The following is an 11,743-nucleotide window of genomic DNA, read 5'->3' as shown; positions in this document are numbered from 1 at the left end:
CCTGTGATCCTCAGAAGTGGGTGGAAGACTGTGCAGCCCCAGCCCCCCCAGATTCCCTCTTTCGCTTCTTGGAAACTTCCCCCAAGGCCCAGTGCCTACTCCACAGATCAGAGATCTCCTTTCATCGTTGCTAGACCATGACCTGCCATGAAAAGTTATTCCTTTCACCTCCTGTACTTCCATCTGATATCATGGAGCAGGATACAAGTTTATACAAACAGGTAAAGCATTTAGAGGAGAGAGAGGTCGAGAGAAAACTGGATTCCTCCAACCTGAAGATACCCACAGAGCTCCCAGGATGTGCTCAGCACAGGAGGAACCCTTCATCCTTGCAGGACAATCAGATCTCTCTCTCTCTCTCTCTCTCTCTCTCTCTGTGTGTGTGTGTGTGTGTTACATTAAGTATCAGTTATGTTTTCTTTTGTGGTCACATGAATCTAGCAGGTAAAGCTGCGAGTATGGGTAAAGGTGTGGTCTGGTCTTGAGAGGTGGCCCACAGTATTATTGCACGGCTTTTTGACATGGCGGTCAACAAGCAGGCTCACAAGTAACATGGCTGCTCTGACATGGTGGTTCCAACATCTGGTATCAGCTTCCTAGAAGCCAAGACTTCAGTTTCTATTCATCTCCAGCCTGTGGTTACGCCTTCTTTCTGATCACCAGGACCTCTAGCGTCACTGGCATCTATTGCAAAACCTTCTAGAACACTCTCCCCACATCATCTCCTTCTATCAACTCTATTATTGGCCTATAGAGTGATTCATTTTCTATGAAGAGAGAGAACCCTGGGGACCCTGGGGAGGAGGAAGCAATGGGCATGGTGGTCATGTTTCCCTTTCCAGTGGGCAGGACAGAGTGAGATGGAAGGGGAATATAGTGAGAGTGGACTGGAAAGGGTAGACAAGAGACAGAAATCATAATTGGTAGGCTTTGAGTCTTACTCTAGGTGAAAAACTAATGAGACATTTAAGATACCATGCATAGAACCATATTTTGAAGGACCTTAAGGATATGAGATGCAGAGCCTAGGTTCATTCCAAAGGCAACAGGGAATCACCAGAGGTGTTTGAACTTGCCAGAAAGAGAGGTAGCTTAATCAGTAGTGGCAATGGCAGGATGGTATATGGAAAGGAACAGGTCTCTGGTAACCCAGGAAAGGAAGGTGCAGGAGAGCCAGCAGCTTGTAGTAACAGTAGGCTGTACTGCGACTTACAGAAGACAAGTAGTCCTAAAGACAGATTGGAAGGGCTGAGAGCCAGGTTCCACAACTGACTCTCCAAATACCCCACAATGCTCTTACTACCCTACTAGCCCCAGTACGTTGTACAAGAACCCAGAGATAGGACCCCCTCCTCCTCCTAGAAGGCTCCTCAAGAATCCTCTGTAGTACACAAATTCGGACAACTTCTTTTTCCAAATTGGGACTCACTGTGAAAACCAGCCTTCTTCCCACAGGAGAGACGGAATCTTCAAGGTTCCTGGAGAGGGAGATAACTTCTGCAGAAAGCACTGTCAGAAGCTTGGAGACAGCAGAGCAATGACCAGGGAGGGAGGGACACAGAGTGATCTGATGCTGGTCCCAGAAGTGGCACTGAACCCCCCTACCCACTCCCCAGTGCAGAGAGAGATGTCAAGCTCCCCTTCTGGGCCTCAGTTTTCCATGCTATTAAATGGGGATGGGCCTGCATCACAGGCAAGACATGAAGGAATCTGGTACACGAGTTCACGAATTCCTACAGTTCTAGGAGCCACGATTCTGAGCAGCATGACTCCATGTACACAATGTTATGTGTACATGAGCTGGAGAAGAGATGGTAGGAAAAGTATTTCAAAGGTGTCCTCAAGCGCCATCCAGGGACAGGGCTAAGAATCTTCTCATACCATAGACACTGTCTAAGGTTGTTACCCAAAGCCCTAGGGACAGTATCAACTAAACAGGCTCATCCATCCTCCTGCCAGATCGTCACTCTTGCTGTGTCTTTTGTCACCAAGATTCCACCTCCAAGCACCAATCGGAACTAAAGCTCTAGCCTAGCACAGGAGCACACGCTACTCTTCTAAAGATGAAAGAGATGTCTCCACATGTTTTGCCACTCAGAAGCCTGTCTCAGTGGGCAAATCTTGGCAGATGGTGGGGGATGGTGACAGGCAGGGAGTGGTGACATGGGCACCGTGTACCCAGCTTCAGATATAATTTTCTTACATGTCTTTTGTGACGATCTGTCTCTTTCTTTGCATAGGTCCTCACCCCAGTTTTTTATTGCGGAGGCATTACACACCATTGAGTGTTGCAACCTTGACGTCTCTTCAGGCTGTGGAACTGTACTGAACTGTCGGGAATCTGTGCACATATTACACATTTCTGTGCTAGACTGGGACTGCCCTAGAAAACATTAAGTATCCAGGTGTTGCATAAGCGGTTTCCTACCAATTAAGTAAGACATTACCTCCAGGAGGCAGCCAGGAAAATCATGAGACTCAAGAGGTAAACAACCATGTCTGGGAAAGTTGGAACTTGCAAGATGTTAAAAGGCACCTCCTCTGTGTAAAGAAACAATAAACAACAGCTGGGGGAAATACACTCTGACCAGCCTAGCTGTGAAAAGGAGATTTCTCACCTGTAGAACTACACCTGCTTGCGGAGAGCTTCTCCGAGCCTGTGGCAGCAAAGATGCTTCCAAGTCATGCTTGCTCTTAAAAGTATCCTCTCGCCCAGATTTCTGCTATTAGCCTCAATTAAACTCAGTGATTTACTAAGTTGTACTTGAGAGCAATTGATCTGTTGTTCTGGTTTGGGTCCGCTTTCTGGGGTGAGTAGGTGTGTATTTTGTGTCTCCCCAAGAACAGCCACTTGCACAGCACCAGACCTTGTCCCAAGGTTCTGAGTCAAGAGTGCGGGGTTGTGGGAAAATGCCCACTGGGTTTTCAGGTGGTTTCCTCACAGATATTAAAGTTTTTGGAACCCTGATACTGTCTGGACTTCCTTAAGGTTTCATCATTGGGTTCTAGCCCACTGCTATGAACTTGCATGTGCTCTTTCCATTTGTCTGCCTGTGCCCTACCTTGGCCTCTGATCACCACAGATTAGCTGTATGTGTCTTTCTGTCAGCCCTATGATTTTGTAAACCTTGAATATGTTTATGAAAAAACTGAGGGTATTCCAAGAACACGTGATACTAGAGGCATCTTGCACTTGCCCTTGCCCCGTTGCCTCAGTCTTAAGTAAGACAGAAGAGAGATTTCATTATAAGAAACTTAGTTCTCTTTCAATGTGTAGTCATATCCATCTGTTACTAACTCCTTGTCTAGACCATAGCTGTTACTGAAAGAGATTCCACCCATCAGGGGCTCCCGCTCAAACTCCAGATTAGGCACAGAGCACACCCAAACACCTGTTGTCACAGAAAGATCCTTTATTACGTGGGAAGAAAAGTTAAAGTGGCTGTTTTTTTTTTTTTTTACCCAGGCAGGAAAATGGCAGCAAACGACCTTGCAGGTGTGATTTTTAAAAGAAAAAGCGGAGGTCTGTGTTAGAATGTGCTAGGATGCAGTGGGATGTTTTCACTGGACAGGTTAATTAGATGAGCCAAAGGAGGCTTTTGATTGCTGAATTTTAATACTTGAACAGCAGGACCATAGCAGTAAGCCTTAGGAAGAGAAAGTGGCCAAATAAGGGAATGGACCTTAGACGTCTAACTTTAGGTATGTAATCCAGTGGTTTTTAGCAAGGCAGAGGAAATTGGGGAGAAGGCCAAGGCCTGCCAGACCCATGCTTGCCACACTCCAGCTGGCCAGAGTCCCCTCAGTCATTCCATCATCAGTTTCTAAATTACCACAAGCTGCTCGATCCTCTTTGGAAAACTATGAAGAAACCACCAAAAAGAGCAAGAGCCAGACGAGCCCTACTGTGGAGAACATGGCTGGCAGCTGGCCTCCAGAACTTGGCCAGTCTAACACCTCGTTCTGCTTTTGCTCATGAAGCTTTGTCAAACCCAGGTTGAAATTAGAGGCAATGGGAGGGAAATTCCACAGTCAAAGAGACTTGCTGACTGTGGTTCTCAAACTCCCCACAGAAACTAGGCATGGTGTCCTTTGGTGTCACATACCTGGTGTATCTTTTTCTCGGTTTTCTATAGACTAGAGCCTTCTGCATCTCTGGTCCATATGGGCATGTTGGGATTTCACAACCCTGTGTTTCCGGGAGATATTTTTATTTATTTATAAAGGCTTTAGCGCTTTACTCCCTTGTCTGTAGCACAAACATTATTGAAGGTCCTTCTCTGTCTGATGCTCCACATGCTAATCCTCTTCCTGGCATCCTCTCAGCCCCACATTCCCGCAAGTTTCAATATCCAGAAGAGCTAACTCGTTACTCAACTATGTGATAGCAACTGCCGGTTGCTTCTTGTTGTCAACTTGTTTAATTTACATGCATCTGGGGAAACTGAGTCCCAGAGGGCTGAAATAAGCATCTGAATTTGGGCATATAATCTCTAGTGGTTTGATTCCAGAATTCATTATCTTAACCCTGTCCTGCCCATTCCAATGCTAAGCTTTCAAAATGCTAAGCTCTTCCCCGATCTCCTCTCTTTTGTTCTTGGAATGAATCCAATGCCAAAAAGATTATCAACCATGGAAGAATAGAAGAAAGGAGATCAAAGTTATGGTCAACATGTCAGAAGTTCCACTCAATCTGGTACCTGAAGGGTATCAATAAATAACCCCATCCCTGTTTCTCATGTCTTGTGTGTTGATATTAAAACCTCCCATCTTGAAGGGATGCTCATCAAGACATAGACTTTAAAAGGGAGGCGAAGAAACAGGATATTCCAAAAGGATGTGAAATATTCCATCCCACATTAAGCTTAAGAAATAAACCACTCAGCTGGGCATTGGTGGCACATGTCTTTAATTCCAGCACTTGGGAGGCAGAGGCAGATGGATCTCTGTGAGTTCAAGCCCAACCTGGTCTACAGGACAGACTCCAAAGCAATACAGAGAAATCCTGTCTCAAAAAACCAAAAAAAAAAAAAAAAAAAAAAAAAAAAAAAAAAAAAAAAAAGAGAAAGAAAGAAAAGAAATAACTCTGAAACTAACCAGATTAACTAGGTTTCTCTCTTCCCCTTGCATATGTAAGATGTAAGGACTGATGAGAAACACATGCAGCTTAGTTCCCTGGAAAAGGCCCAAACCAATCAAGTGGTGTTAATAAAGCAGAACTCATCTAGCCACAGTGCCTGGAAGACTGAGGCTTAAGTGAATTGAATGCTGGCTGTGCAGTGCTCCCAAGGTTTCTAGGTTGTGTGAACTGTCATCCATGCTGGGATGGGCTTTGGTGAGGCAGCTGTCTTGAGTCACATTTGTTCCTGTAAGTAACCTTCATCCATATTCTTGTAAATAACCCCATTATAACTCACTGGTTCCCCAAGCTGAACTTTAGTGGTGTCTTTGGTCTGCTGTTTCCCTACCTGGGATGAGTAGACATTTGTTCACATCTCTCTAGGAATAGTATCACACATAAAGCATGTAGTGGCTAATTGTGGTTGTCCCCTTGACACAGATGGAAAGAGGGAGCATCGGCTGCTGAATTGTCTTCTTTTGATTGGACTGGAAGCATGTCTGTCAAGCATATAGGAGGATGTGATGGTACTGTCCTTGGTAAGCAATCCCAGGCTGGAGAAAGAAAGGTAAATGAACAGGAAGGGAGAACAAGGCAGAAAGCAGTGCTCCTCTATGGCAGGTTCTCAACCATCCCAATGCTGTGAACCTTTAATAAGCTCTTCGTGTTGCAGTGATCCCCTCAATCATAAAATTATTTTTATTGCTACTTCATAACTCTAATTTTGCTCTTATGAATCATAACGTAAATATCTGTTTTTTTCTGATGGTCTTAGGCATCTCCCATTCAACTCCCACATCTCCCAGAGGGGTCAGGACCCACAGGTTGAGAACCACTACTCTATGGTCTGTTCTTTAGTTCCTGCCTCCAGGTTCTTGCCTTGAGTTCTTACTTTGATTTTCCTTGAGCATGGACTGTAACATTTACTACCCAAGTTAGACACTGTTAATGTTTTTATCACAACAGCAGGAAATGAAAGTAGGACCAAATAGCAACCGCTTTTCCAACAATCCACTTGGGTTGACAGTTGCTTTGAGATGCCCTTGTCATAACTAAGCATATGCCTTCTTGTGCTATACACAAAGCAAGGTAGGTCTAAAAGGCCTTACCTAGACCAGATAGCTACTGCAGGTGATCCAAAAAGATGATGCCTGGATGCTTGATGGTGGAGGTCCTAACATCTCAAGTCTCATACTTTGCTCCCTTTTAACTGCCTCTTACCAGTTCCATGTCCTGCCTCCCAATGAGTGACAGCACCTAAGCTGGCTAGGAATATATGAACTCTTGGTTTCTAAACTGAAACTCATAAGATGACTCAGGGTTCTGGGAAGGGGGAAGGTCCCAAATGATTTATTTTTAAAAGGTCTAAGTTCCTTCTTGACAGAGGAAATCCGGAGTTTGGGGATACATTTCAAGTATTCTCACTTCTACATTGTTAAAAAGTGACAAGGATGTTCACAAAAAACAACATAAATAAGAGCTGTCATCATGGCCCTCATTACTTTTCATACTAACTCAAAATATAAATGATTTCAAAAGAGGATTCAACTCAGTGGATACTAAGTTATCCAGTATAGGCCAAGCCCTAGGTTCAATACCCAGTACAGGAAATAACAGAAAGTTTAATGAGTTGGAAGAGGGCAAGAGCAATGATAATTAAAAGGGGGCAACAGATAACTGTATTGAATTTACATGCATGCATATATGTGTAAACACATATACACACATGACACACATTCTCTGCAGATAATAAAGCACACACATATACATCATCCAGATTGAGTCTCCTCTAATCCTTTTATTGTTTGACAGTTTCATATGTTTATAAAATGAGTTGTAGTCATTTTCACCCCTAATTCCTCCACCTATGCCCATCCCTCTCCCACAGGTACTTCTCAATGAGTCCCCCTGCTACTTCCTTGTCTTCCTTTGAGTTTAATTAGAGCTAATTGCCTAAGTGTGGAGGGAGGTTATTGAATCGCTATATTACTGACAAAAGTCCCTTCTTTCCCTGAAACAAACCAACATTTAATTGTCAATAGTCCCTCTAGGAGGGGTTGGAGCTCCTGGGCCCCTCCCTATTACAGGATGAAGTGTTGAGAAGCCCAGTTTTGTGAAGATCTAAGGGAAGTAACCACAAGGGAAGTGAGGGCAATAGCCATATTGTATCCAGAAGATGTCCTTTTGCTGATGTCCTTTTGCTGCACCTCTCCCCATCCTTGGCTCTGGCAGTTTTCTCCCCTCTCTTCTGTGATGTTCCCTAAATAGGTATTAGGCTGTCCTTGTTGGGGCTGAGGACTCCACTATCATTAGGTTCCTTCTTCTTGTTTAATACAGTGTCCCTATTTTCCCAGGTTGAAGGTGTTTCCAAAGACTCTACACTTGTGGTACAAAAACTAATAGAGTCCCAAACAAACCAAGATGAGTGCTTCATGCTAAATGTAGATACACTTGATACTTTGGGTTCTGGTTTATTCCTTGTTTCCTACATGAGTATGCTATCATTTAGAAATTGTTTTTGCAGTGTCATTTGAGTTGGATTTCAGTATTATTTCAGAACCTGACCTTAGAAATTTGACAAATTTTCAGAGGGCTTCAGAGTATAGTGCCCTTCACCATAGAAATAAATAGAAATCTGTTGACTGTGGAGGCTAGAGGGAACACAGAGCTTCTATGGACCACAGCCTCCAGAACTTAGCAAAGGAACAACTCCAGTCTTTAGTTGTATTATAACTGCAGAAACCTCAGAGATTGGGAGGGGATACGAAGTCATTTAAAAGCCTTAAAGCTAAAATGGAGTTACTTGAGATTCATTGACTCCAGTAACACTCTCTCAATGATGGTCATTTGTGCAGAACATCTCTGCCATGGATCCCAAATTTGCACATGGCTAGAGGAGCTATCAAGCTTCACTTGCCATTGTGATACACCAGCATTTGAAGGTGCCTTGGGAGAGATGGATTACATCATGTATTTGCCATTTCATACAAAAAACACCCCCATCTATTACACTGACCTAAAGATGCTATGGTTGACCTAATAGGATTTTTTTAATCTTTAAAAATATAGAATAGAAATGAGTTTTCACATCAAGATAATAAAATTCTTGGTTCATAATAATGTGTTACTTTTCTTGTCACTGTAACAAAATACCCAGCTTCAGAAGTTTTACAGTTCCAGTGGGTATAGTCCATCATAACCAGAAAGGCAGACCAGCTACTTGGCAATGAGAATGTGTGACAAGTTCTTCCCATAACATCTGAGCCAGGAAGCAGGAAACATTGACCAGAAAAAGACACAGGTATAACCTTCAAGACCAGTCCCCCAGTGACCCACTGCTGCCCCCAAAGTTTTCCAAAGGTTCCACAAACCCTCTTAACAGCACCACCTGCTGGAAAGTTGGTGTTCAAACATATGAGCCTATGAGGAATCACTCATATTCAAACCATAACAACTACACACTATTAAATCAAATTATCTACTACATTTGGTCTCATTTTTTCAGAAACAACTTTACAAATACATAATAAAAACAACTCTATATATGACATGAAATTTGAGTCGCAAATAAATATTTCACAGTGTCTGGCAGACACTAACCTAAGGATAAGTTTATTTTGTTTTGTTTTCTTAGGGTTTTATGTTCTCCTTGAGTTTGCTCTGTAACTGAGGGCAACCGTGAACTTCTGATCTTCCTGATTCTACTTCAAAAGTGCTGGGAGTACACTCAGGCCACCATGCTAGGTTTATGTAGGAATGGACATGGAATCCAGAGCCTCATGCATGCTAGGCAATCACCATACTATATTTCCAACCCTCGTAAATTTGTGATTTTCATAAATAATTAAATAAAATATCACCCTAAGTACCAATTAACACCTGTGCCCACTGAGAGCTTTATCATCATTTCCACTTTAGTAAGTGAATGTGGATAACATGATATCATAATCATTAGCATAATAGCCTGGCATTTAGATAAAAGTCAATTGCAAGATTATGGGATTGTTGTGGGTTCATTTTCTGTCTCTACAGAAATAACAAAAACATGTTTTATTTAGAATGCTGCAGAGGGCACTAAATGTTATAAAGATATTTAGATGCACCACTCTGCCTCACATAAAAATTTAACAAAATTTAAGTGAGTGGACATTTGAATGGGAAGTATTAGCAACTGTTCACCCTGAGAATGTCACACAGTATACCTCTGAACACTTCCAAACAATGCATAACAGCGACTAAGCTGACATGCTAGCATGGAAAACCCAGGTATGAAGAGGGATAATTACCAGCAGTTTCGGTTCTCACTCTGTACATTTGGCAGGGCTGGATTTCCATGCCATCATGAAAACAGTCAAGAACACATGGCTCACTTCAGTCAATAAAAGGCAAGCCAAACTGACATATGCCACTCTGGGCAGGGCTCACTAAGAACTGGGACACATATTTCTATGTCTTTAACATAGACTCTAGGTATATTCGCTGGTGAAGAACCTCAATCAGGGTCAATCATGGAATTCTATATGTACCATGTCAATAATACCACAAATTTCTTCTGCTGCCTGGACAGAACAATCAGACATCTGAGTGCTTTATTACAAGACCCACCCTTGCCCCACATGGCACATTAAATCTTTGTTGTCTTCCCCATCTACCTTGTGATGGCTATTCTTGGTTGGTAACTTGACTATACCTATAATTAAGTAAAACACAGATGGCTGGGCATATCTTTGAAGGGCTGTTTCTACTTAATGTGAAGCGGAAAGGACAACTTCTAATCTTCGAAGCAGAAAGAGTCACCTTTAGTCTGGACCACACTATCTATGGCAGCCTATATATGGACATGGAAGAAGGAAGCCAGCTAACTTTTTACCTGCTTGCTCTCACTCCCACTGGTAAGTCCATTCCTGCACTGGCATTAGAGCCTACTTCTTCAGGCTTCCAGCATACACTGAAGACCAGCTGAGACATCAGCCTTGTGGCCCGAATAACTACTGGATTCATGATAGATGAATTCTATACTGGATTCCATTGATAGACTGATAGATGGCCATTTCTGAACTAGCTGGACCACAGCCTGTAAGCCATTCTATATATATATATATATATATATATATATATATATATATATATATTCATTCTATAAGTTATATTCCTCTAGAAACCCCTGACCCCTGACTAGTACATGCCCCATCAGTAAAGTGTGGATAATAACATGAATTTAGCACTTGAACAGATAAACTGCTTTCCATCCATAGTTGGATCCATGTTTCAGACTATATTGCCTCTGTTATCATCAAAGATGGGTGGGATGTGATACCTGAAATCCACTCTGTCAATTCAGGAATCCAGATGCATGACAAATACCCAATTTCTAATAACTTCCATGAGCTGGTCAGAGGACTTTCATGTATATCCCATAATACATATAAAGACTCAGAAGCAACTGGACAGTCATTGCCATCCAGACAACAACTTCTCATAATAAAAATCTCTGTGCATCTCTTATACTCAACCCTTATCCCAGATGTCATTCAGGGGTACACCCAACTGATTCTACAAAGTAATGAATGATGATACATTGGCATATAATGTATGCACTATGTAGTCTCATAGGCTCCCGGGAAGCTCACTTTATGTTCTCCCTGGTCCTTGCCCTTTAATTAGAAATACATGGTAGTTGTTTTTCCAGAATACCCACTTGATTGCCATGGTGCAGCTGGGCAAGCCATGACAAGTCATCAGGGGCTATCTTCTGCTGGGAAAAATAAGTATTGACTAGAGCTAGCGATATAAGGACTGGGTGTTCCCTAGGCCCAGTAGAATCTGTTCATGTCTCTTTTAATAAGACATGACACGCAAGTTTCTTGGAAATCATTTATTTTCCAGTGAAGCCCAGGATTGCTTCTCCTTATCCTACAAACTGATAGCTGCAAACTATTCCAGGAGAACAAAGATTTTACCAGGAATCAGGGAACAAATTGGGATGCCTATTGCCCAACTGGGAATGGTGATCCAATCCCAGAGTCTGCATTTGAGTTATTTTTACTGAATTGTCACCATAACTTTGAAGAAATTGTTTTCCTACTCTTTGCTTCAGTCTGTTAGTAAAGGAAACTTTGAACTAGCTAAATGGCTCCCAAATTGGTCTTGAATAAAACTCACCTAGTCACACAGAGAACTTCAGAACCAGAAAATTCCAGACAACATCTCTAAAAACTGTCTCTGTGTTTGGCGTGGCTAATCAGCCCCTCTACATAATATTTGCCCAAGGCATCCTTAATGTTGCAGCCAGGTCTGGATACCAGTGCACTGGATAGTCCATGAGTTTCCTGGGTACCTCATCACTTTCTGGCTTTTTCTTCTTCCCTAATTGGTGTTGCATGATAGTGTTTGTTCTAACATTGTCACACACTTGTCAGAGTAAAGTGGTACAGCCTATCATAACTCATTTCAGTTGCCTCTTGGTTGTGCAGGTGAAGAGGTGAATAAGGACAAATGCCTCCTTCAACTCTGTCTGCAGCACTGTGACCACTGAGAATGGAAAAGGAGCCAAAAGACAGAGCAGAAAGTTTTATTTCCAGGAGGACCTAGTCAGAATCTGGCTGGTTCCCATACATACCCATT

Source organism: Phodopus roborovskii, unplaced genomic scaffold, assembly GCF_943737965.1.
Source record: "Phodopus roborovskii unplaced genomic scaffold, PHOROB, whole genome shotgun sequence".
Taxonomy (NCBI): Eukaryota; Metazoa; Chordata; class Mammalia; order Rodentia; family Cricetidae; genus Phodopus; species Phodopus roborovskii.
This window is presented reverse-complemented; position numbering follows the sequence as displayed.